This window comes from Pezoporus wallicus, unplaced genomic scaffold, assembly GCF_028554395.1.
Source record: "Pezoporus wallicus isolate ANWC-B61680 ecotype Strahan unplaced genomic scaffold, APGP_CSIRO_Pwel_v1 contig_6354, whole genome shotgun sequence".
NCBI lineage: Eukaryota > Metazoa > Chordata > Aves > Psittaciformes > Psittacidae > Pezoporus > Pezoporus wallicus.
Window position 1 is genome coordinate 2,169,828 of NW_026638688.1, and position 27,890 is coordinate 2,197,717.

Consider the following 27,890-nt stretch of genomic DNA (forward strand, 5'->3'; position numbering starts at 1 on the left):
TATCAGCCATAAAGCTTTATGGAGGTTAGTTTATTCCCCCCTTCAAATGGACTGTTCTCCTTTCTGTCATAAAGTTAATTTTATAGTCTTTGTTCATTTTCCTAATCTGCAAATTACATCCTCCTGTACTCTGATTACTTACTATTGGAAAAACAGACCTTCTATATTTCCCCTCTGCTTCCAGTCTGAATATTCTCTGTATTATCTTGATGACCTTAATCTCTTTTTTTCCCCCCACTGGCCTTTCAAGGAAGCTGCAAATGCACCAGCAACACTAAGTGTGTCAGCCAGAAAAAACAATCTGAGCTCCTGCTCTATGCTTAATCCATCACTCTCCACTCTTCTTCCTTTTCTTTCTTATTTCCTTTCTTTTTTCCCTTTCTTTTTTCCTCCCTTCCTCTTCCACCAGCAAAGACTGTGGGAAGAAATGCAACTATGGCAGGAAGGATTTAGCATCCTTGTAGAAATCCTACATTTCCTGTTGGGAAGGAAGGCAGTTTATTGAGAAACAAGGTACTATATGCCATTAAGACGCCATTGAAGAACATTGCAACAAATAGGTCATTTTCTATTTAAAGATAAGTTCATTAGGTAAGAAGTGTGTTGATGCCTATGCTCACATTTCTGCTTAAGATGGCCACAACCCAGCAGCAGTATATGTGGCACTAGGAACAAGAGACGTCTCATGGGGATTCATGCCTGGACGCCACTGAAGTCCTGCTTGAACCTCAAAAATAAGGCACAGGAAGGTTTCAGATTGCTCCATGTCCTCATGCTATTTCTGTTCATTGGATGAGCATCCCTAAAACGGATCCTGAGCTCTGAGTAACTATGAAACCATATTGGCAAGCTTGGAGAAGGAAGCTCTGAGGAGGGAAAACTGATAGATGGGATGTTGCTATACACAAGGCAAAAATGGTACATGGGAGTGAATCAGACATCTGCCAGAGCACCTGAGCACAGAGAGTGGTCCCATCCACAAACCCCAGTTCTTTCTCACTTGAGATATTCTCTGTGAGAATATCTCCTTGTGTTCATTGCACATCGCTCTTTATCCTTGTGTTCATTGCACATCGCTAAAAATATAGCTGCATGTGAGCTGACAGCCTGTAAGCTTGTTTTAATTTATTTCCTTTTGCAAATCCCTTTGAAAGTTCATATGAATACCATGGGAGTCAACAGACCATGGTTTGAACATCCCAGTACAGCATCCATCCTCTGCATTGGACCTGGCTACTCTTACAGACTACGAAGGGGGGAAAATAAACTGCTCACATTGCTGTCAAAATTGTGGACATGATCCACTGCGGATGGAGCATCCCTGAGCATCTCTGTGAAGCCCCAAATATTTTAATAAACACTGTCCTTTGGTGAAGACACACATCCTCCCTTGCTGGGAATCCGGGGCCTTAAATGTGATGCCTAACCACAGTTTCTAGCCAGACAGACTTCTCTGGAAGAGGCCAGCCCTGTCCTCAGCAGCACACAGGGCACAGCAGCACCCAGCAGCCTGTTGAGAAGCCCCTGAAAGGGTTTTTCCTCCTGGAAGTTGAAAGGGCTAGAAATCACACACTCGTTAGGTGGGAATTCATGTGTTCCTCTGCTATCTGTGTCTTCCCTCACCCAGCTCCTGTTGAAGCTTTGCCCGTCTCCTTCCAGCTCTATTTCCCACTCTGCTCACAGCCACCTCTCATCCCTCCTCAGTGTTTCTCCAGTCTCCCCTTGCCCAGTGTCCCTGGCTCATTTATCTCACTCTTTCCTTCCCTAATCCCCTCCATTCTCTTCTCCTCACCTCTCCTCTGCCCCACTTCCATATTTTTCTTTCCTCCCCTCCCATTCGGTTTCTTTTCATTTTAAATCCTTCAGGTATCCTGCCTCTGATCCTCTCCCTCTTTCTTCTGACTCTTGCCTGTCTCTCCTGCCTCCTCTCCTCTTTGCCGGTGTAATACAGTGGGAGCTGCCTTTCACAGCCCTAATTTGTAATGCTGACGGTGGGACTGCTTATGTGGCCCTCACTTGCAAACAGCAGCTCCAGCCGGCAAAATAAGACACCATTTAATTCTAGCAGCCAACTTTTTGCTTAAAAACCTTGCATTATTTCACATTAGAGACCGGCAGCCTCCGTCTGACTGCAAACTGCCCAGTGCCAGGTTCGTATTTATAGAAGGACCTATGGAAGGACGGGTTTGAGGGTTTGGTTTGGGTTTTTTTCCGTAGTAAACACAGAGATAGGGGGATTGTTTCATTTCAAATGCATGTGCAAATTCTCCAGGGCGCAGCTCGAGGCCAGAGCAGGAACGGGTCTTTATTTGTAAGCTGTTAGTCTTGGCAAGTCTGCAAAATGTTTTCCCCCAAATGTATTTTACACTCATAATTACTGCACGGTGGGTTTATATCAAATCCCTATAACTTCAGATGTGTGACACAATCTATTAAAACCTATACATAATTCAGGGGCGCACTGAGGGTGCGGGGGGATGCGGGGAGCACGGTGCCGGGGCTGCTCGGGCCGTTCCCGGGCTGCCAGCGCCATCTAGCCGGGCACGGCCGCCTCCAGCCCCAAAACCAAGCCTCGCACCCAAAAGGCCGCTTTTTGACCTGCCTACCTGCACTCCCGGCCAGCAGAACCCCCGGGCCGGCTGCCCTCCGGAAGGCTGAGCCCTCGGTTAAGGTGCATCACTCCGCAGCACTGCCACCGCGTCCCCCCGGACACGGGGGAATGGCAACGAGCCCATCTTCCAGCTCCAGCACCCGCTGGAGATACCTCACTGCAGGGACAGGTTTTGTGTTTGGTTGGTTGTTGTGATTGTCCTGGGCGGTTATAGGCACACAGGGGCCACCGGAGGGATCAGAGCTGTGGGGCTCAGTAGCTGGTTGTGACAAATGCCCAGTGTGGGTGCAGAGGAGGGATGGGCAGGAAATGTCAGAGTAGGCAAAAAACCTTTGCCTTTGCACAACGTTTTGCTCAGCTGCTGTTGTCCAGCAGATGAGCTGGACAATATGAGCTGGACAATATTCTATGAGAATAAGGCGATGAAGTGACTTGCAAATGATCTCAGACAAGAGCCAAACTGTCCCCCAATGAGGACGGCAAGGTGGCTGTTCGTTGAGTTGGTGGGTGTTAGATTGGGCCTGCTGAGAATTCAACTAAATATTGTGTAATCCTTTTGCAGGATAATATGGGAGAATTTCATGGCAAGAAAGTTCAGGCCTCCTCAGGCTGCAGAGCCTGCTAAGCTTGGAGAAGAGCCACAGAAGGTCCGTCAGGTATTCCAAATAGTCAGTTGTTTCATAGACTTGCCTCAGAAATTAGAGCTACATTTAAAAGAAAAAAACAACCAGGAAACATTTGTGCAGGTAGTGCTATCCCCTTCATACTCCGGCTCTTCTTTTTGCCAATCCTGCCAATATGGGAGGTAGTACCTAAGCACTGCAGTGAGAGGGCTGTGGAAGTGTCTTTGACATATGTTTGCCCACTGCCTTTCTTCCCTCATGACTGTAAGGTCTTAACATAGAAGCAGAGCAAGTTAGCTGGCCTGACCTCCCCTGCTCCAGGGAGCATTTATCAGGGATGCTGTCTCTAAGCTGGATATTAGCCACCAAAGACAGCTGATTCTAACATGCTTCTTGCATCATTTCTCACCCTAAATGAAGGAGTCTGGGGCAAAGATGATGTGGCCAGCGCCCGTTTCCAAGCTTGTTACCACAGTACCAAGGTGGAAGTGATGGGTTGCCCACCTTGGAAGTGAGTATCTGCTCTGCCTGACTCCACTGTAAACCAGGTAACCCAACCAGTACACGTCAAGCCTGAAGAGGACATTTCACCATTGCTGGTCACACAAGAGAGGCACCGCATCTGAAGACAGCTGAAGCTCATGCTAAGTCTTGTGTGCTTCAGTCAACAGCACTGGATAAAAAGACCTTTCCAAAGTTCATCTTGACCCCTGGAAACTAAAGCTTCAGCAGCAGACTGAAAACTCATGCTTGCCTCCCCCTCTTCCCTTCTTGAAGAGCCCCAGTACAAAGTCCTCTGCTGAAAGAGTGCCTCTGAAGTTCTCTCCATCAGCTTTGGAAATAAAACATGCTCACTGTTTCTTTCCTGAGATGCCTGCTGACCTCTTCTCTCACATAACATAAAACTTTCACACTTCAACTTCTCTGGGTTTCTTAAAGTAACACTTGGAAACACAAACCAGTCAACACCTTGGGGAGCCAGGGCACTTGGCTGAGGCACTACACTGCTGCTGTTAAGGCAGAGCTCCACAACAGGAGCCAGATGACTGGGCAATGGAGAGTAGGGGTAAATGCAAATAAGGGATTCTTGCTAGGCAATACAACAAACCAGTGGTGCTGGCCATCGCTACTTCTTCCAGACACCTTCCAGGTCACTGTAGTCAGGCTTTTTACCTCCTCTGCACATCTGATTCCTGTCTAACATTTTGCCTGCCTCTCTCCTCAGCTTGTGTCTTAAGCTGAAACACTGTAGTAACACCACTGGTAAGAGCTGCATATGACATTTGCTAAGCAGAGTATAACTGGAGAAGATGTTGGAATCTGAGTATCCTCACATAGTACTTGCTCACAGGGGAAATGTTGATTTCCATCTTAGCTGTGCTTGTGGTGAAAGCACCATTGCCCTAGAAATGGATGTGCCATGACAGATTCCTTTTGGTACATGGAAATTACCATCCACATTTAATTCTGGGGGAAACTGCAGTGAAAACATCCATTGCTCTGCATTTCTTCTTCCCAGCATATTCTGGGATACTTTTTGGGATACTGCTGTGTTCCTAGTGTTTAAGAGCTTGATAAAGCCATATATGCTCAGGGGAAAGAGGTTCCTTTCCACTTTGTACAGTGTGTGCTTGTTTGTGAGGGGCAGCTGGGGATGCTCTGGCTCTCCCGGCTTGCTGTGGTGTTTTGTGGATCACACACTGCAGCACAGGGGAGTGGTGGGCAGGTCAGGGAGCTGCCATCAGCACACACTCACAGCGTGCACACCAGGAGCTGAATATTGATTCCCAGCAAGTATTGCATCACCAGGCTCCGTTTTCTCCCACAAAGCCTGAACTGTAGCTCAAATCCCAGAATGCCCTTATCAGCATTTCTTATTACAGTGAAAGTGCAGTTTTGTTCTGAAAAGCTCTAGGAATGGTATTACGGGGTTCCACAGTTACTGTATCTTAGTGACTTCACACAAAATTGTCTTAGCTTGCACACAAAGGACTGCCGCCTTACTTGCAAATTAAATCTGAGATCTAAAAGGGACTTTGGGTTCTCTCCATTGCCACCAGGAATAAAGACTCTGTGACTGCAGCTTTGCTAATTGTTCTGTCAGTTACTGCAAGTTAATTTGCTTGTATTTATTTATCACATTGCTATCGAAACTGAACTCAGAGCTCTGCAATACACCAATATAGACAGCCCTTGCTGGGGGAACCTCACAGCTTTATTTGTACTGGTTTGCTCAAGAAGTACTCTATGTGCTGAACTCACAAGGAAGGCAAAGCAGGTCAGGGTCTAATCCAGCATCTGCTGGTCTGGCATGAATGAGTGTTGGACCTGCTTACTGACAGGTGTTTGTTAGTTTAGTGTTAGTTTTTATATTATATTTATTTTGCTGTGGTCCCATCATTTGAAGCAGGCAGAAAACAGAATTATAAGCAACCTCCCTTCACTAAATGTGATTCTTCCTTTTACTGTAATTATGCAAGGACTGCTAGGTGAAGTCAGGTGAACAGTATATAAACCCAGTTAATATAATAATGACACATATGATTGTGTGTAATGTGGCAGGCAATTGTACACTAAACAGGAGCATTAGTGGTCACTGCACATGATAAGTCACTGTGACACCTCTTATTTCCCACTGTATAGAAAGAAAGAAAACAGAATAATATCCTTCCCCATGGCTCCCCGTATTTTACAAAAAGCTTGTCATTAAAGAAGTGTAATTTTCTATTCCATTCTCTACAGACAGTTCTTTTGCATAAAATATTCTCCTGCTCTCTGCCCCTTACTCCCTAGAGCTCAGCTCCCAAAAGACATTAGTCCCCTTTACAAGAACCTCCATAGGAACAACACTTTCAACCTAAAATTCAGGGATATCGGGTCCAACAGCTCCTCCACGCTGAGGTCTCTGTGCTTTTCAGATTCCCAGCAGCTAACCTCTTCATTGAGAAATTCTAGTTGTTTTCAGATTAGAAAACTATCAGAATTTGTTAAGTAATACATTGATATAGATATACTATAACACGTGTTTGTGCATAAATGAATCAGATATAAAATGTATAAAGCCTGCCAAATAAACATGCTATTATTTACAACTATAATCCTACAGATATCATTCATTTTACAGTGAAGAGCTGTTTCACAAAATATATCTAGTCCTTATGTTTTTCTAGACTGGTTGAAATAATTTGCACAAAATGCTCTTAATAATAAATAAAAATCACCTTTTCTCCCTAAACAAAATTTGTCATTAAAAATTGTTAACTTAATTAACATAATCCTTTTTCCTTGGCATTCCCTCTGTCTGTTGCTGCTGATACTGTTATTACAGATTTGATCAGAATAATGTTTCAAATTCTTTTAAAATTTGTTTTCCAAATCCCATATTTTCCTCCTGGAAAGTCCTATAAAAAAAGGAAAGAGAAACTTGAAAAGGATTTTGGAAAAGGACTGGGGTTTTTTTGGAATATGGTGCAGAACATGTTAAAGTGTAAAATAACTGTACAAATCCAGGACTGGAAAGAAGATGAAATCTTTTTATACTGTTTGCTTAAAATGGCTTCTTTAGTTTTGACCAGCTCTCTGCATTTCTGGATCTGGGGAAGGCATGATTTGTTAAAGCTTTTTGGATCAGCTATCACTTCATATGCTATTACATTTTACAATACCAAAGCTAGCTAGATTATCGCTGCCGAGAAAACACAAACACATTCATACAATATATGTGTTTATTTTAGTGCACATTATGGGTGTGCACATAGAAGAACATTCCATGGGAAATGTGCTCCCACAATATATAACTGTATAATCTGCTGTATATAAAGTAATGCTTACTCATAGATAATTGTACATAGGAACGATAGAGGCAAAAAACCTTCCTCTCTGTGCAATTTTGTTAGCGAAGGCTTTCCAAATGAAAGTTTAATATAGCCACCCTGGCTGAAGCACAGCACACATCTGAACTGCACAATTCTTATCTCACTGGTGGCTCTTGCAACGAAGATATGAAAGTCTCATTCTTTCATAAGAGGGCTGCGTGGAATTGAGGATTGTATGGTTCTGGGGAGACTTACTGTATAATATCAGAAATTGCTAGACATTTGAAGACAGAAATGTCTTTCTCCTTTGAGTATTGCATCCTAAGTGCCAGCCAGAAATGATTTATACATGCTCATCCTTATTATGGACTACACATAATAAGGGCATGATAGAAATCGTATCTGCATAGATTCAGGCAGTTCCAAGAGATCTGCTGCCAGTTTTGTTTGACAAGACACTCAATCAAGTGAAAAGGTTCAAAATATTTCAGGAGGAACCTTCTGCATTTTTAAGACCCAATATTTGTATCCACATAACAGAAATCCTAAATGAGAGTAACATTAGCCTATATTCGCCCTAAGTTGCATTTTGCAAAGAGGAAAATATTTTGAGCTTGGCTGCCAGAGTTTTAAAATAAACATTTATTCATTTCATCATTTCAATAAGATCCAACACATTCCTGTTCCTTTTTTCCCTCCTTGGAAGAATGTGGAACAGGATAACAATGTGCTGGAATAAAAGGATCTCAGAACACATTTTGTATATTATTTTATTAATTGGGTTGAGGATATTCCATTATACTATTTAATGCCTCTACAGCTCTCTTCAAACCCTACCTGGTCTTTGAAATGCAAGTCGTTTTCCAAAGAATCAGATGCATAAAGAGAAACAGAGCACTTGAGAGAATTTTATACAGAGAGAAATTATAGTGATGGGAATTGAAATTCCTTGGAGTGCATCAGATTTTCCATGGAATGTTCCACTGCTCCCATCAAGGCCCAGTTCATCCAAACTTGAGCAGTCCCATTACAGTTAGTAAAACTACTCACAAGTAAACCTTCACAGAGCTCACTTCTGATGGGCAAGGAAGGAGGGTAAGTCTTGTCCTAAAAAAGACAAAAGCAGCCCCCCTCCTTTCCTCCCCACATCCTGAAAATCCATGGACAAGAAAGTAGTTAAACTGATCCTAGAAAAGCTCATTTTTCTAAGACAATGTCATGCAGCACAAACTGAGTCATGTGTAGGCCAAGAGGCTGTGCCATAGCAAAGCACTGAGGAGTAAAACAGTCACTCTTCCAGCACTTACTGCACTGACAGCTTGATAAAACGGTTCAAGGCATAATGTTCAAACAGAGGGAGAAAAAAATTAAAAATGTAATAATAAAGTTAAATGTAACTGTTTGAAAGTATAATTCTTTGGAGAGCTCAGTTTTATGTTGGGCCGGCATTTGAAGTAGTACTAGTCATTATTAACGGGAAGCACAGATAGAGGAGATTTAAATCACTAAAGTAATAAAATCTGAACGAGGGCTAGCACCTTGAAAGGCTCTTGGAGAGAAGATTGCATACAAATGCAATTAAAACGATGCTTATAAAATACTAAGATGTTAATTGGGTTTAGTCCCAGAAGCCCCAGCAGTACAGTATGTCAGAAGTTAGCTGGTTTGAAGTTTAAAAAGAGTGGTTTAATTTGTACACCTTGTCCTAATTACGAAGCTTTCTGCAGCCTGTGTATCGGCATGGTTTATTGTAGCTTAGAGCTTTGTAAAACAAACACACACCAGTTAATTGGGTTATTGCAATGGAAAATTGGGCTGCAGAACTGAAACCTTCCTTGCTAGTGTTTTTTTACAGCTTGTAATGAACGCTCCAGCAATGTCAGGATAGACTGATTTGTAAGGTGTGCAGTTTACAGCTTGGTTATACCGCTGGTCCGAAAAATAGGTGATACAGTGAAAACAAAGACCAGCACGATATAATGTTGCTGAGCTGGTGGGTTGAAGCCCCAGCTGGCTTATTTATATCTTGCAACCCCCCCAAATACTCCAGCAGGTCTGAACTCTGCATTCCCACATTTGAGAAAGGACCATAATAAGGCACGGGGAGAATACCGTGGTTGTTCAAGGAGCCCATGGAGGCTCTGAGCACCTGCTGGGGGTCCTGTGAGGTCATGTGTTTTTTCTCATAATCAGTAAATAAATACTTAGAATAAGAACAGAGTAATACAAGGAAAGGGGCATAACGGGAGACATTACTGTTCAAGTGCTGCTCAGGACCACTCTCCTTGGAGTTCATCTGTACCATTCAGCTGACACTTTATTCTTTGTATGAAGGAACACTTTCCAAAAGAAAATCTAGACTCTCCCCCCTGTCTTGCTTCAGTCTAGAATTCATTGAGGTGGGGGTCCCAGAACACGTCCCAGTGAAGTCCTTATCCACATCATTAAACCTCCCCTATGTGGTTTGCTGTTATTTATTTGTTAAATAGGCTCTGATCCTGGCACCCCTTAAACTCGTACTATAGCAAATCAAAAGTTGCTTTGCTGAGGTCAGTGGATTCATCCTAATGGAAACCAAGAGATGAAATCAAGACCTCTCCCATCAGCTCAGTGGTGATCCCAAAGACAGTGTGACCCAGACCTTCCCATTCCTGCCCCAGCTCTGCTGTTTGAGGACAGATACCAGGAAACAGCTTGGAAACTTTATGAACCCTCAAATGCTGCAGAGCATAGTGTGACAAATCGACGTGACTCTGATTTAGGTCCTTGATGTGGGGACTTCCTCCAACAAAGGGAATTTCTCCCCTGCCTCCCTGGGGAACTGCACTTTGTCAGTCACTTTGGGACAAGCTTCTGCTGAAAAGCAGCGAGCTGCACAGGCTCATGACTGCTTGGACCTGCCCCACTGTGGGTCAGATTTGTGTCTGTTTGGAGAAGCGTGGGAGCGCGCACGCCGGGAAAAGCTGGCGATACACTGGGAAAGTGGAAGGTTGAGTTTTCTGCATGTTTCTCAGAAGACTGACTGCTTCCAGGCCCCGGGCGGTGACTGCAACTGAGCCATGGCCAAAGTCTCTAGCTAAAATGCATGAATGATGCAGGGAGGGTCTAGAGAAACTGCACATCAAGGTACAAGTCAGAGCGTAACAGAAATAATATGATGCTTGACCTGTCCTACAGTCAGCAGACTACAGGACAGAGGAAGGAATGCCCCTTTGCACATCATTATCTCCTTTGTATATATTATTTATGCTATTATGGGCACAGCTGACTAGTTAGGCACTACCAGATCACTTTAATTAGTCTTCAGGTAGTAAATAACTTGCTGATAGAGAGAAACGGTCATGCAGTACTAACTTTTTGCAGTCCAGGTGACATGACTAGCATCAATAGATCATACACAACGGGTCTAACCTTCTGCAGTCTTGGCATACATCAGACACCTTAGAAATGTGTATGTACCTACGCAGATAAGTTCTTACTGTATATAAGAAATTGATGTTGATTTTGTAACTGGTTACATACGATGGGAAATACATGCTAAGAAAATCAGTGTGATCACTGGTAAATCCAGCTTTTCAGGTGGCCCCTTCCCACCTTCCCCAGTAAACAGCTGTCCACCCAGCTATCACCTCTCTCTGAAGGTTCACAAAGCCCTGCATTTCCCAGTCTTGAGTAGTTGCCACCCCAACTGCTGCATTTACATGCTACTTAAGATACATCAGGGCATAATCTCACCTCATTGAAGAGGGGATTTACATACATAGCTCCCATTAGCATTTATAGGCAATATGCATATAACTCACAGCCCAGCATAGAATGAAAATATAATTATCATAACTATTGCCACATTGCATGAGGTTGGAGCCATTCTGAGGCATAGGTCTAATTAGTTCTAAGCTGCAGAAGATTTGAGTGCAGTAGTTTCTTTTTGACTTACTGCTCGGTGCTTGGTCTGAATATTCAAATGTATGGTTTCTTTTTAAAGTAGTTCCTTCATGGTTCATTCTGTCACGTCAAAACTCCCTTATCTCAGTGACTTTTTGTAAAGGTCCCTGCAGGCACATTAAGATGCATTTTTAGCCTGTTCTGTTGATCTCTCTGTTCTGGCTTCATTGTTTATAAATGCAAAAGACCAATGCTGCACTGGTAACACTTCTATTTTTTATTCACCAGGATCTGCGAGCAGTGAAGTTATGCAACACTAAAAGGAGACTTACATGCACTATTTCCAGATAAGTGTGTTTTGTGTGTGTTGAATTCACTTCAAAAGTTTATGATATTTGCAAAAATGGCAACTCAAGGCCATATCACATAGATCTGCCAGCTTTCATTGTGTGCAGTGTACCCAAAGTTCGGAACAGTCACTCTTGGCTTTCTGTGCAGGCAAAGAAGAGAGATGCTCCACAACTGAGATTTTAGGGGGATTGAATGAAGCTCAAGTGGGTCTTATTTCTTTTTATTGAGATGAGAAATTTATCCCACCTTATCCTAGGGACCTAGCTGACGTACCTAGAATCCCTTTTACGAAGTATTGATTTTAGGATGCTAGATCCATAACAATCCTAAGGTAAAAGGACAAGTCTATAAGAGCACATACCACAGAACAATTTCTTTTAAAGGATCTCCAAGAAAAAAGTGCCTGTAAACTTATTTCTTATAGGAGGCCAAGTCTCAAGATCCTGCTTTAGTTTCACTTTCTACAGAATGAAGGTTTGCTTGGATACAGGATGAATAAGAAATAATGATGAAGATTTTCAAGGTCTGGTCCTTTCTCTACAAAAGGCCACAACTCGATTCTCAGCAGCTGCCTATATTCACTAGCTCAGCTCAAGTGGGCTGCACATTATGCTGAGTGTTCCCAATGCCACTTGAATTCTCCAGTGCATCTCCACCCACAAATACATCTGCCACCTCAAAAGCCTTCAAACAGGCTTAACTCCTGCGCTTGATGAGGGAGATCTTTGCTACTTCTAAGGGTGCATCTTCACATTACAGCCAAGTTGGTCAAACAGAAAGCCCCTACCAAAAGGGAGATCCCACCTCAGTCTCTATCTACAGCCACATGCCTCTGCTTCTCACTTCCTTGATGGATGTATTCAGCATATCATCACTGGGCAGCTCAGGCATCTGGTTGACTTGCAAAATAAATCAAGAATTTTCTGCTGGATCAGCCACTTGAATCAGTTCATCCCATAAGTCAGGATATGGCAGAAGTTAGTCTGCTTTTTGGGTGAAATCTCACTCTCAGGCTGGCAGGTCTGGGGCTAAAAAAAAGTAACAGGGAGGTGAAAAGGGGAGGTGACCTGCAGGTGCATACAATATTAATCATCACATTAATTTAGGGTTTCATGGGAGGTACAAGTGGATGAAGAAATACTACCTTAATAGAATGGTATCAGGAACGGATTAGGTACAGACTGATGCTTAACTCTCTTCCATTCCACTGTTTAAGCATTCAGAAAGTCCCTCTGTGTGACATGTGAGAAGTTTTGAGCAAAACACTAAGCAGTGCACAGCTTGCTTGTAATTTTGCATCACTTTTTGGCATCCAAGTCCAAATATTACTGAATTTTATTTCTATTTCCACGCAAAGTCCTCAGCTAAGAGTTCTGCTGGGCTATTGCAGCATCTTCAGGTGAATGGTACAGCTACAGAAACTTTCTGTATAATCACCCTTATTTCCAATTACCATCACATATTATTTCTGATGGCAAAAGACTGAAAAAATAGGTCTAACAAATGTTGGTTTTTTTTCATTCATCACTGTTTAGCAACATATTTTGCTTCTTCCATCACCACTGTTTTGGAAGGAACCATGCAAAAAGGCACATCAAATCTGAATTTAGAAATGAACTAGCTCCTAAAAGCTTCATCTCTTGGGCATTCAGTCATTCCATGAAAAACAGAAAACATACAAAAAGCAAATAATGTACATTTTTTTCCTAAAACTTTCTGTTCTGACCAGAAAGTTGACAGTTGGAGGGAACGTGCTGAGGGAGGGTTGAACGGAAAATTTTCAGCTCGCAGTTTCCTCAGCTGGCCCCTTCTTATAAGCGCATTGACAATTTGGAAACTGAAACCATCCATAAAGTCACAGGGCTGCCTTGCTGCTGAAGTTGCCCCCTCAGAGGTCCTGCTCCTCTCTCAGTTTGAGTTTCACCCTCAGGCCTGGTATCCAGCATGCAAGGGCAATGCTTTGAGGGCCAGGGCCCGTCTCTGGAGAGAAAGAAAACATCAGCATCTCCTTTTCCTCCCTGGGAGTGTTGGTAAGCTCCATCACACCATCATGGTGTGAACTCATAAAGCAATCCCTCTGCCATGGCACCACTGCCATTTCAGTCTATGTCTGACTCCTTCAGAAAGGTGTCATGAGCCTGCTTTGTTCCACGCACTGTTCTGGAAGCAGGAGATAAGTGACATACTCCAACTTGCCAAGGGCTTTGGGAAAGTCATCTTGCTGGAGGAACTGTAGGAGAAATCTCCCTGGGAATAGCAGCTCATATTTAACCTCCCCTAGATCATGTCAATGTGAGTCTGGAGAGAACAGGTCTTTCATTTTTCTTCCTCTGTAAGCTACCATATGTACCTCATCCCCCACTTAAGCTAAGAGATTGATGGCTAAATTGCTTAACCCTGGTGTTTTTAATTAATTAGACCTACTTCGTAGAAGGTTTAATACAGTAGTTTAATTTAGACTTTGCTCAGTGCACGATATAAAATCCAGATTTATTACTATTTTTTATCAATTTTTATTTTTATATGATTCAGTTGTGTAAAAAGACTACTGTATGTTATAGACTTTAGAAAGTGATTCCCTGTAGGTATTGTAAAGTATAGGGTCTATTATATGACAGTGGCGTGTTTATAGCTAAGTTTTGGTGCATTGTTCAGGAATCCATTCAAAGATGGCATATAGAAAAGCCATTTATTCTGTAAAATAGTAAAGGAAAGTACCTGTTCCTTTTCAAGTATCATCTTACGGTGCTTTTACATAATATTGAAGTGTATGGGAGAACCACTGCTTTAAGAAACCCAATACTGAAAAGAAAATCACTTCGAATCTTTAAAGAATAGAAAAGGCACAACATTCTGTTGATAGCTCTTTCGTAAAAGACCTGCAGAGCTGTGATCTGGTGAAATCCACTGCTACTCTTGGTTAATGAGCAATTTGTTAGTTAACAGATGTTGTTATTAACATGAGAGGTACCTGGTTTATAACAGCAATACTTAATCATGATGTGGGGTGGCAGAATCACTCATAAGAGCCAGCGCAGTGGCACTGTGGCAACTGTGAGTGCTGCCATGTGGGACCACAAGGTGAAGGGGTCGCATATCTATTCTGGTGCATGTGTTTGTGCTCTGGTTTGGGGGATTCTGGTTGCACTTTGCAAAATCCCAGCAAAAGTGGCTTCAGAAGAAATGCAAGCAAAGTCTGAGTGGAGACCGTTTTAGACAGGGAATCAGCTATATTCCCTTGATTTTAATCAGATATATTCTGCCATGTAAATCCAGGCCCATAAACATGAAAAGTATAAAAGATTTCAAGGTACTGAGATGCCCCGGTGATGGAGGACACAAGGACCTTACCCAGCCAACAGACAAACTGACAGGCTCCTGTTTCTATAATGTGACACTGCCAGAGACTCTCAGAAAGTTTTGGGATATTTCTCTTCTATGGAGAATTCAGTTTCCAGACCCCATTTTTTTCAGACAGACAGTTTTTGCTAAGAGTCACACAGAAGTGGCCCAGGTTATTCAGGTATTTCAGCTACTAAAGGTATTTCAAGGTAAGAACCTAAATCTTTATTCTCTTCTCTGAATTTTGACCCAAGGAGCCCAGGCACTTTGTTGCTTTCCTGAGGAAATGACAATAGCATATTGCTTGATTTTCCCCGAGTGCTAAAGAAATCAGGGGCGCTTATGACTCTTATGAAGGGATTGGAGGGAAATAGAAGAGAATGAAGACACTGAGGAACTTTCACAATGTCCCTCCTTCCCAGCTGCTGGCTCAAAGCAGTCTCTCAGACTGAGGTCTCTCACAGCACAAGGAAAATCGAGTAAACTGATAACAGCAAAGCAAACAAGCAACTTCCAAATATGAACCTGACTCCCTAGATGAATATTTAGGTCTGGAAAGTAGGATTTTTTAGGCTAAGTTTAAACCTTTCTATGTGTACAGCCACTCCAAAACACAAGTAGTAACCGTACCTCTTAAGAAAATAATGTCTTGACCCTGTGCCTGTAAGCCCAAATATAAAATGGTACCTAGGAAGACCCTAGGAAAGAAAACTGGGAAACTTCATATCACAAGATTTAACATCATAAAAAGTAGCAAAAAGAAAGGAAGGATACAGCTCCCCTTGTTGCCCTTTACTTCCAGTACAGCAGACATGTCCTCCTTCCTGTAAGGATTATCTGTCTGACCTGAACAGACCTTCACCCAGGTAACCTTCATCCTTGAATCAATCCTCTTAGTCATTGCACAGGCTGTTCTAAAAGCAATGGGAGCTTAATGCACGTTATTGCTAAGCTGAAGACATCAGAGCCCCTGGTATCATCAGCAAAGCACCTTGCAGTACTGCAGCAGCAGTTGTGCAAAAGACAAGGAGGACTTGAAAAGGAGCAATTGCTCAGCACAGCCCTCCTGGATTCCTCGAGGGAAAATGATGCAGCTGCCCAATGGTTAGTCCTTCCACCAAAGGCAGTGGATGATAAGGGTGTGAAAAGAGCTCCAGTTTTTCAAGTTAGCAGCTCAAGAATATCACTCTGTAGATTAAGAAGAGTGGGGAAAGATGTGCAGGTTTTATTTCCAACTCTTCCCTCAATAGTATTTCTCGTGCAAATGCATGCAGGGCAGTTGATAATAGAGGTACAACATGTGTTTTGAAAGAAAGCTCTATAAGAAGAAGGAACAAGAGCAGGTTAAAAGGTAAGCTTGCAGCTTAGATTGAAATCAGTGTATTGACTCAGCTTTACAGATCCCCAGCTCAAAATGAATTCCACACAGTAACTAAGCAGTTGCCTTCCAAAGGTGTTAAGCCTATTTGCGTTTTGTTTGTTTTGGAATGGCCAATAAAACAGCTTTAGATTATGTCAAACAGTGCTTAGGCTCACACAGAGGGAGACAGCTGCTCAGATAAATACTCAAACCCCAAACCATGTTCTGTTTTACAAGTCATCAAAAGCTCTTTGAAAATCCACTTGATATGTAGCTGGGAGCTAATGTGACTTCCTCACACCTGCCAAACCACTTTGGGCAGGTCAGAAGTAGGCAATAAGCTTGCCCACCAGTCTGAGCTTGTGCTACTATTTCTTTTCTGCTAGGAAAATTTTAGAGCGTTCTCATACCATTCTGAATAGTAATCTCCATATGACACTGCAGTCCCTGAGACCAGGTGCTGCCACTGCATCTTGCAGCATAAAAGTGGCAGATATAGTCATGAGCATGTAAAACCAAAGGTGCCTGAAGGCACTTCCCATCATTTCACTGAAGACGATTGCTATTGCCAGGCAAGTTCCTCACACAGTTCTCTATACATTTATTCTTTTCTCTGTTGCTCCTTTCGACCTGTAACTTTAACCTCTCAGACTCAGAGTATGACAAATGTATACAGTACTTTAGGTATAATACATGAAAAGCACTACGTAAGCTCTGAAGAGAGAATCATTTGTGTTCTGAGGATGAGAGAAGACTCCAGTCCTTACCCATCAGTTCCACAAAAGCCAAGGAAATCACTAGAGCTAAGAGCTGAAGGTGCTCTGCGGTCTTACATTCAGCCCCAGTGACCATATGCAAAGCCAAGTGGTTAAGAAACTGCTAGTAAATCTATGTGCCAAGCAAAACACAGGAGGTGCTTTAGGGCCTAATAGCACTTACTTTTTTAATCCTGAGCCCTGGTTTAAAACCAGTCACTGGCAGAAATAGTAACTCAGAGGGACGTGTCCTGGTGTCCCATTTATCTCTGCTGTGAATCATAAAAAGGGAGGTAGGGCAAGAAGCACACTGCTGAATTGGTGTTATGTTTCAGACAGTCAGACAGGGCTGAGCCAGACTAATGTACCAACTATAGCAGTATTCTCCTGGGCACAGAAGGAAAAGCTGCTGAGAGATGTTTGAGAAAAAGTATCTGTGGGTGGGCTTTCTGCACATGCTTGATTCCAACACAGAAGCCAGAGACCTTCATAGGAAGACAAAGCAACGCTTCTGGGCATAACATACACAATCCTGATCCTAGAGCGCTCCATGTTGCTGGCTAGGAGGATGGGTGGTTAATGGAACTTTGTACAGTTTCATGTCTCTGCCTTCGCTTCAGGGGGCTTGAACAAATGCTTCAAATAAAACAGAAGCAGCAAAGAGAAAAAATAAAAGGAAAAGACCTATGCATCCTTTGTCTAAAGTGGTCTCTGTGCTATGACTTATCCAAAGTGTGGATCAGAACTGGTAGGATTCCTCAGAGTCACTGAAAACCAACACAGTGACTTCCTTCTGAAATGTTGATGAGGAGATGAAACTTTCAGAGAAGGTGAAAATTAAGGCAGATTGTTTGACGGCAATAATGGTTTCTTCAATGCAACGTGATCATTTGCTCTTTATAAAGAGGAAAGAATGGATAACATGGCCAACACCAATCGAACCATTTACAATGGCCAAAAGAGATGGAGCTGAGGCCTTCAAGTACTACAAAGAAGCCAAGTAGGGTAAGGAGAAAGATGACAAGAAGTTGGATACAAGTGCAAAATTATTTCCTTTCCATTCAACATAATAATAGACCTACAGCTGACCTTGAAACTTCCAAAAGGTGCCCTTGTATTGAGGCCTGGAAACAGTAGAAACAGCAGAGGGCTTCTGATCTCTAGGAACTTCACTCACTCACTGAACTTTTGAGCTGTCATTTCCAATAAACTTGGCTGCAGATGAACCAGAACTTTTTTTTTTAAAGGAAAACTATTCATAGTTTGAAAAAAGAATTGTGGGGATTTTTTCCCTTTGTCGTTCCATTTGACGTCCAAAAAAACTATAATATCCTTGTGGAGTAGAAAGCGAAATAGATGGAAGAGGAAAAGCTGCACGAATAATGTTACAATGAAACCACAAGCAACAGAAGAGGAAATGTTAAAGACCCCAAACCCAAAGAGAAAAATCAAGCTAAGAGCACGTCTTTAAAGCAAGTGAGACCCAAATGTGCTTAGGGAAATTAAGTGATTCCCTATATGAGCTACTTTCTCATTTTAAAGCGGGTTGATAATGATTAGCAACCAGCATATTAAATGAATCTCTCTTTCTACTATCAAAAGTTTTAACTCATCTTTACCAGACTTGACTCCTAAACCTGAGCAGTTCAGGAAGGTGACCTGAGATGACAGCCGAGGATGACACACTATTGACTACAGTGAAGAAGTAGGAGGACCAATTGTGCCTATCAATTATTAAACAGACAGAAAGAAAGGACCCAGAGAATAGCTAATACATGGAAGCATCCATCTCTATGCTCCAGGCAGACTTTGTAGCCTAGATTTATAAGAAGAGGAAGCTTTATTACAGGTAAAATATAAGTTTAAAATATAAGTTTTCTCTTTAATTAAACAGTTATTAAAAGCTTGTTTGTTGTCAATCTGATGTAAAGCAATGTAATCTTTGGCGTCCCCTACCTCATCCAGACTGAGAAGCACAGGGTCAGGCAGTGAGGAGCTGAGGACTAAATCCCTGAGTCACTGAAATCCTCCACAGAATGCTTGGTGGTACTGCTCATACAGCCAGTTAGGAAAACCTTGGCTGATGAATGGGAAGAGAAACAGTACAGCAATAAATTCCTATGTCTACTGTGCAGTCAATAGATTTGTCTTGTACTATATTCAAGCTGGGTGTTTTTCACCTTGTACAGAGAAACAATGCATTTAGGCTACATTTAAGTTTGAGTAAGCCAAAGCTTTCCAAAGCTTCCTGAGTACTTCCTAACTGTTCCCATGAGTTCCGAACATGGCTTTTCATTTTCTAGCAGAGAAGGATTTCAATTTTTAACTCATTCCAATCCTGCTTTCACTTCCTGTCATTCTGTGCCTGCTCTGCATCTTGTATATTGACCTTTCTGATGTAGCAGAGATTTACAAGCAAAACTACCTTGCTGAGGCCCTTTAGGTCCCAGAAATAGAAAGAACCTTGCCAGAGGTAGATGCATGCATGAAATGAGATAGCTCATCCTACATCTGATAAAGCTTCCTTGTCTTAACTGTCTGAAAATCATTACCTGTGTCTATTTCTGTAACCCATATTGATCAAAAAAGTGCATGCTTCTTACTGGCTCTCAAAACCCAAAAGTTTCAGCCAGATATGATCTGAACTGACATGTCTACGAAAATGGTGATGTGCTACAAGCCAAGGAAAAAACCTCCTTTAAACAATCCCTCTTAAAATAGAATAAACATCAAATGGCCCCAAATCTGTTTTCTTTAACTCCTAGAACTGCTTTAAGGAGTAAAAGTAGAATTTCCCTAATGACCTCTATAACAAGGAAGTGAAAAAAGACTTCCAGGCTTCATTACGATGGGATTAAGTCAGAACAAATCCACTGACTCCAGTAGCATTACCTCAGCCTTACACCACTGCATCCAGAACTCCCTCGGCATCAGCAGAGCCGCAGCAAGTTTCCTTTGCTGCCTTAGATCCAGATCCCACTATAAATCTCAGGTTTCATTTGGCTGGGAAGAAGGAAGTTTTATTTTTCAAGTCTACCATGAGTTGGCAGTGACAGTTTTTTAAAAAGGCTGTTGATGTTTGTATCCATCTTAGATCCATTGAAAACAATGGCTTTAGCGTGGGAAGGTCCAGATCTGTTCCAGACTTTTAGGAGGGAATTTTTTATCCAGAGCTCAATAGAATTAGAAAGAGAAGAACAACTGAAATCAGGGAACTTGAGATCAGAGGTTTTGCCTCTGACACATCCATGATTACCAGTAACGTGGAGGGTCACCTTTGGCTGTACGAGATTGAACACAAAAGTTACCATTAACCTGCAACATGCTGGGTGCTTCCAGTTGATTTTACACTTGGTGGGATGATGGCAGATTGCAGAATCAGGCCCTGTGGGGGCCAGAGAAGAACCATAGCCCCTTCCAGCTCCTGCACAAGTAGGAGAGATTCTCAGCCACACCAGAAACCCTATGAAAGACTGAGCACAGGCAAGCTGGTGTTAAGTCATTGACGTACGGATGCTTCACAGAACAGTTGGGGTTTTAATAGGCTAGATATTGTCCCAGCATTTGGTGCTCATGGATAAGAATAGAATTAGATTTACTTAATGTATTTGCTATTTAGGCAGATGATTCATGTTAAGCCATCGGCATTCAGTGGCAAACATCATTAGTTCAAATTGTATGAGAAAAAGGCCCAGGAAGAGGAGTCACAATCTGGCCTCTATCATAAACAGCTGTGTTTTTAAATCCCCATTTTGAGGTTGTTTCCTGTAGTTGTTGGTATATACTGTACACTGAAAATTAGGCCTCAAAAACACTTATTAAAAATTTATACAGCTTATGACAGGCTCTTTCAGAAACATAACCCTTAACTAATTCATGTTCACTTACCCTGCAGTTTTCTATTTATAATACTTTACAATTTCTGTGTATTTGTACTATAAATTATTCAATGACATCAAGGTTTTTATTTTGATGAGAGAATTTTTGATGAATTTGACAGAGTAATTACTTCAAATCCTGTTCTGGATTGCTATGAAAATATTTAATTTTATTTACTCCAATAAATAATTAAAATGTGAGAGCAGCAAGAATACTCAGTGCCTTATAGCCTGTGACTTCTGTTTGCTTCTCCCTAATTAAAATAGCAATGTTTATGTGTGCACTGATTTAAATTAATAATAAACTACCAACTGGGGAGAGGGACATCTAAAGAAGGAGGAAAAAGACTCTTGTAGCAACAAGCACAGTCTTAAATACCCGAAAGAAGTATTCTGAAGAAAGAGGAATTTATTGATCCTCTGACACTGTTAGAGGCACTCAGGACAGAATCTCAACACGGTGCATGTTACTTAAATATAGACTATTCCTTTTGTGGATTTAAAGTTTAAGAAAGGGCAGCTTTTTAGATGTTCCCAGCTGATTCAGCAACACTTTAAGCACATGCTTAACTTGAACCCATGAGTACTTCCACTTACTTCAAGAATGTTCATGCTCAGATTAAATTAAAGTATTGAAGTACTGTTCTGGCAGCAACCTAAATCTTCTGCTAAATCAAAGATTAAAATCACAGTGTCTCTAAATGCTCTGTGATTTAATCCAAAATAGTCTTTGCCCCATTGAGGAAAGCTCAGTTCACACTGGTCACTGGTGTTCAAGCTGCAGCCCCCTATATTGCCCAAAGAATTTGCATAGAGTCAAATCTATTTCCAAGCCTCATACGTAATTTTACTGCCTTCAGATGAGAGGGCTCAAAGACAGAAAAACTCTATGTGTAAAAAACAAAGAAAGAAAGAAAAGCCCAAACCCTCAGAACCTCTTAATTGTTCTACAGGTCACAGACAGGCACATACTCAAAGTTTTTAATTACATTGAAGCCATCAAGCATGCAAGTGCACAGTCATTATCATATAATAACTGGTTAATTACCTCATTAGTTGGCTTTTTCTTTTGACATTAAAACTTGCTCATTATTAGTAAGTACAGTGGTGATCTGGTTACCCATGGGCTGGTAATTGAGAAAAACTGACAGCTCTTGACAAAATGACTATTAGTATTTCACAGGGCTGGAGTGAAGCGGGGACGGGACATCGGTCAAACGGCTGCAAGGAAAAGGAGAAATAGTTTGCTGTTTTCTAAACTATTTGCTATGCCAAAAGAGGTAGATCGCAACAGATTCTTGCTTGCAGTGAAGGACGGAGATTTTGGTGGTTTAGATGCAGGTAAGAAACCGGTAACAGTCGGCAAACTGTGGCTGAAAATCAGTGCCATCTGTCGGCAGTTTGCTGGATTATCTGAAAGCTGAACGGGTGATACCTCAGAGCAATTCCCGCTGGAAAGGTGTTCATATCTCCCCCAAAACACTAACAGCTTTGAAACAAATTGGCACTCTGGGTGGCAGCATCAGCAGAGAGGATGCAATGGGGATATTCAGAGGGCTGGGGAACTAAACAGCAAAGAATTTCAGACCCACCAGTATACCCAGTTACTCCCTAACCTCAACAGGCTCCATCCGTGTAACTGAGATACAAATTGCACCCCTCCTTCATCCCCAAGTGCCTTCTAGTGACATAAACAGTTTACAGTCTAAGCACAATGGGAGGAGATTTTAACCCCAAGCACAGGACACACTGCAAAGGACGCAGTGCCACACCACAGGAACTCACTGCCAGACCCCATATAGCTCTGTCTCTGTCTCTCACAGTGATTGCACACAGACACACATGCACAAAGATACACATGCCCACAGACCCCACCATTTCATCATGAGCTCTGATGTGACTGGAAGTCATGACCAGTAATAAATCCTCGCTGCTGGTATGGGGTTGGATTGCAGTTTGGTGGGTTAATCCAATAGCAGACCCTAATAAAACGACTTTCAGCTTGCTGCAAAAGCAATTTCTGTGCAACGTGCCATATTTCGATGGCAGTGCCTCAAGTTGCAATGAGTAACACGTTCTGTCACAGGCTGTTGTAAACACGCGGGCTGCTCGGCACGGACCGCGCGTGATTCGTCTGAGCGGAGACCTAAAATCTTACACCTGACTGTTTCACTCACTATCAAGCCAAAATAAAGCTTCAATGGCAGAAGCAAGCAGGGAATACAAACTAGCTGTGACTGGTGCTCAGAGCTGAACGCACAGGAGTAGGAGACATAGGGTTTGGCATTTTTTTTGCTTTTTGTGGAGACTGTAGAGGTAGCAGCGTTAAGGGAGGATATAGCCCAGGGAGGGGCTGAGCACTAGTCAAGCACTTTCAGGCAATGGGAAAGGAAGAATTGGAGTTTGTCCTTTCTGGGACTAAAATCCGAATGTTTACTTGGCTACAGGTGCAGGTAAAATGTGATTCTGAGCTGAAGGAGGTCTGCTAGCTAAAAGGAGCGCAGAAAGACTATTTAACTTCTATTCTTGGTCCTCCTATTGATTTGTTTGTAACCTCAGGAGAGTCGTGTCTGGGCCAAAATGTCCTCAGATTGGAAGCCAAAAGTTAATTTAAGATAATGCAGCTGTTAAATAAGCATTCTGATTTTCAGAGTTGATTATATTGAAGAATGGAAGAAGGATGCAATACAACACTTTTCTTCTGTGACATTCTACTTGCACTCATTCGAAGACATGAGTCTATAGAACAGCAGCCTCTGTGACATGTAAAACCATGTTTGGCATCTGGTTTTCTCTTCATCTTTCCCCCTTTTATTTTTTTATTTCTGGTGCGTGCAGCTAACACTGAAGATTTTATTTTTCCTTTTTAATGGAGAGATTGTTATTGACTACCTGGTGCCTGGGCTCACAGGGTAGGAAAATAACCCAATAAAATCTACTGAGCCTAAAAATAAAGAATCCAAAACAACAACAGGAGCTCTGTATCATGTGCACCTGGAGGAAAGAGTGCTGTAGTCTACTGCACATTAGGAAATATGATAATGTCGTGGGCCTGTCTATATCCCACTAAACAAGACACCTGAGGCAAACTGCCTGCTTGTCCCACCACCACTGTGGACTATCCTACGCACAGGATGCAGTGTATGAATAGTCAAGCTTATTCACAGGTTTGCAAGTTCCTTGGTTCCCATGATGTTTTAGAGGGTTTGACAGCCCTTTCCAAAGGGCCTCTGTCTTGATCTAACTCTGTGACAATGTGAGAAACAAGTTACAGTACCAAAGCTATATTAAAAGTCTGGACCGACTTGCAGGAAGATTAGGAATTAGCCAGGGCTTGAATATTTGCTTTGAAAGCTTAAAAAGTTTATGAAGCTTGAAGATCACAGTTTAAGAAATGGTCCTCAGTATTGAGCCTTGCCCTATGTTCTAAAAGCAACAGAGTTAAAACCCTGCCTGCGACAGGCCCAAGAACTGATTTGGAATTGTTTAGCACTGCATTTAAGCATCTTCTCTCCTTTGCCAGGAGAGAAATTTACTATTTACAAATCATTGAATGTTGACTGCAAAGAAGCAGGCGTACAGGGTATAGCTTCTATATACACTCAAGGCCCTTAGTGTTCCTCCTTTGAGAATGAGGACCTTAACTACACCAGGACACAAATGGTGCTGGAGCGTTACCACCAGCAACAGTAAAGCAAATTTTAACTTGTGTAAAAAAGGGGAAGAAAAAATCCTTCCTCCAGAAACTTCTTGGGTGGGAAGTGACAGCAGTCATGCCACAAGGACAGGAGGAGCAACGGCATTATATTGGAAAATAAAGATGTGAGTAAATCTACTATGATGAATATAAAATGCCTCTTTTGGATTTAATTAGGAGTCACTCTTTTAGGTGACCAGGAATTAAACTTCTCTTTTAAGGGCACTGCTTTGTACCTGACTTCACACAGCAAAGCATATGGCAAAAAAAGCAGGAAGTAAGGATTAAGGTACGTTTTAACAGGCGGCATGTTCAGCCAGATGGCCTGCTCCCTGCTCCTCAAGAGCTGCATGCTTTTTTCCCCTCCAGAGTTATTTTGATTGAATTCCTTGCCCCAAATAATACAAAAAGGTCCATATTTTATGCTATTTTACTGCATACTTCTAAGTCTACCTCACATACTTCCCCATGCATAGGCTTTTTAAACAGAAATCATGGTGTTAAGGTAAGCAAGGGTCTTTCTGGCTTTGAGGACCACATTACCTCAAGACTGAAGAGTCTTTTCCATGCCTTTTCTCTCCTAATCTGAGTAGCAGCAGGAATAGCATCATGATGCTGTTATATCCATGATGACAGCAGGAAAGGAAGGCAACAAGGGGCCAGAGCTGGTGAAGTGCAGCACAAGTTTCTGACTGCCACAGCTATGGAGTTCCCAGAAGTCTGATGCAGGGTACAAATCAGGAGGGATTTTTTCTACCAGGTCCTCTTGCTTTTCTTTCTCACTCTGCTGTTGAAGCTGCCAGTCCCTCATTGATGACCCCCAACACTGCAGAGCTGTCCCAAAAGATTCTGCTCGCTCGACAAGCTGAGCAGAGCCAGGAGTTCCCATGGTCAAGCCATCACTGATGGCACCAGTGAGTGACCAGGAAAACATAAAGAATGTTTGTTGAAATGGGAGGAAGAGAATGGCAATTCAATAATCTGGATGCTCTTAAGAAAGCACAGCTAGAGAAGAACTCTAGTTCATACTGTTGCTACATCAAGACAAACTGTCCACCATTCCTTTTTGAAGCCAAGAACTAAATGTGGGATAAAAAGTCCTCCAGAACCGAGTTAACTGCAATGGAACTAATTGTCAGCAAAGAAGATTACTGAGAAAACTCAAGAAGAGGAAAAAAACCAAAGGAGTGGTTCTGTTTGGAGAGTTCTCTAATGAGACTTACGCACCACAATTAGGTATTGGTACTCTTGGACAGTTTTCAGTAGCCAGATGAATTGGTCCAGTTTCATTGAGGCATTAAACAGCCAGATACCCAGGTCACTGGAAAGCAAGGGCTAGAGGCACCAGTCTTCCTGACACACTGTGCTGAAGCTGCTCTGGACCCTTTGGTCAGATGGAGAGAAGCAGATGGAGGAAGTGTATATATCCATAGTGCCTGAGAGCAGTACTCCAGGAAGAGCCGAGAACAAAACAGAGAAACACCCACATCCAGTCACATATATCACAGCTATGGTTGTATATACCTTTGCCTGCATATACATGCACACATATACACGAAAAAGTATAAGGCAAGCAAGCAATCCCATTGTAAGAGAAATACACTATTTTTATGGCATACAGAAAACAGTAATGATGATTACACTTCCTCAGTGGAAGCCTTCATGAATATAGTGTAAATTGCATGACACAAACACAAGAACAAAGCTTCAGAATTGTGACAAATAGCTACTGGAGAAATTTGGATGAGACATCGAGGAGGGAGCAGTGGGGAACTTCCCCTGACTGGAGCTGGACAGTGTGTAATGAGAAAAATTCATTATCTTAAACTTTTGGATATGATGTGTAATTGTTAACCTCTGCCGTTAGTTCAAGGCTCCTTTCAGTAAAATATATGAGTTGCCATCAAAGCTGATTTGGATTAGGAAGCAAGCATGTGCCCTCACTTTTAGGTTATATTAATACACCAAAATCAATAACATGCCATAGCTTTCAGAAGTAGCAATAAAACACCCTAAAATATTCCCAGAATACTTCTATAAATTATTTGTTCAATGTACTTATGTTAAAAAGGTTGTCAGTTACAGTGCTCTGAAAGACTCTAAAATTACAAGTCATCGTATTTGTATTTGATAAACCCCCTGCTGTTTTGGGTCAGAGAGGGCTCCAGAATGGGGGGGGGGGGTGGGGGGGGTGGGGTAGAAATCATTATTTTCCCTAATAAATAAATTACTTGCCTATATTTCATGTATCGCTAAAACCTGCCAGTATAGAGGGCTTAAATAATAAATAGCAAATAGCTCCATTCATTTATTAATAATAATGCATCTTTTCTTCCTCTTGCCATATTTGCAGGCAATGGATTGAACGGTAGTCAAGTGGAAGGACAAATAGCTGGGCCACTGGGAACATTTAAAATTTTCCAGTTTAAGGTGAACATGTCAGCACTGACAACCCTTTTAGCTTCATCTTTGCGGTGGTGTGGTGCCTGGGCTGTGCACTGGCAGTGGTAGGAGCCTTTGGGCTTCAAAACTGCAAAACCCCTTGGAAAGCTGATTAGCTAATGGAGCTTGTATGTGTGCTTCTCAAATGAAAGCCCACTTTCAATTAGTCATCACAATACGTGTTCAACCCTGTTCAACAAAGCATGGAGCCCTTGGCAGGTTTATGTTCATAACACCTCTGGTGGGGAGCCCAATCCCTGGCTGTACAAGTGGCAAACAAAGATGTTGAGCAGAAAAGGTGGCAGTAAGTAGGGGGCTGATTCAAATACACACCTCTCTTATCTTCAGCTAACAAAAGATATGTTTTATTTGTGACTGTTCTCAGCATAAACTGCTCATTCCCTTTCTGACATAATCCACATCTACATCACCTGACTATTTTGTAACAGTCATTCCCCTTCATGGCTCTTTGATTTAGAGAAAAATAAAACATGAGCAGTTTACCAGAGAGGTGCACGTTTATCAACCTGTGAAACCTCCAAACATCCTCGTCCCACAAGCAGGGTATTCCAGCTGACTGCAAGCGCAAGTGGTGGCATGAATGAGTCCTAGAAATCAAAGTTCTTAACATCACCAGCAGCCCAGCCTGTAGGGTAGGGATAAGTGGATGAGGACAGGCTTCAACATCATGCCTTAATACCACACCTTCCATGGAGAATTAGGAGAACAAATGCACGTGCATACCGATGACCGCATCCACCAATGCCTTCCCCCTAGAAGAAAGAGAGCTGGAACCCCTGTATTGATGTAGGTCATGGCATCATCATGCCTGGTGGTAGAGAATGAATTCCTTTCTTTGTCTAAACACCCAGAGGGACCAGATAGGATGTAAGCAGCCTTATATTAACCAGAAGGTCACCTCTGACCCCTACCTGGAGTGCTAATCTTTTTTTCAAGGGAAGGGAAGAAAGCACTTTGCATCCTCCGTGTCCCTTGAGCATCCCACACCCCTCTCTGACAAAATAAAAGTCAAGAAAAGAGAAAAATGCATCACCTGCTACTGCATGTAGCAGACATGCACCAGACCATGTTGAAATCTGGAAGTTCACAGGCTTGGATAGGAGTGGCTGA

General features: G+C 42.2%; 1 long non-coding RNA gene across 1 annotated transcript in view; it reads right to left on the reverse strand.

The window, feature by feature from the left end:
- Positions 1–21,394: 21,394 nt before the first annotated feature.
- Positions 21,395–27,890, reverse strand: part of LOC130600573 (uncharacterized) — a 51,050-nt gene continuing 44,554 nt past the window's right edge. The window contains exons 2-3 of the long non-coding RNA XR_008972488.1: positions 27,264–27,405; positions 21,395–21,841 (exon numbers count right to left, since the gene is read on the reverse strand). This is a non-coding gene — a long non-coding RNA (uncharacterized LOC130600573). The remainder of the gene's footprint in view (positions 21,842–27,263; positions 27,406–27,890) is intronic.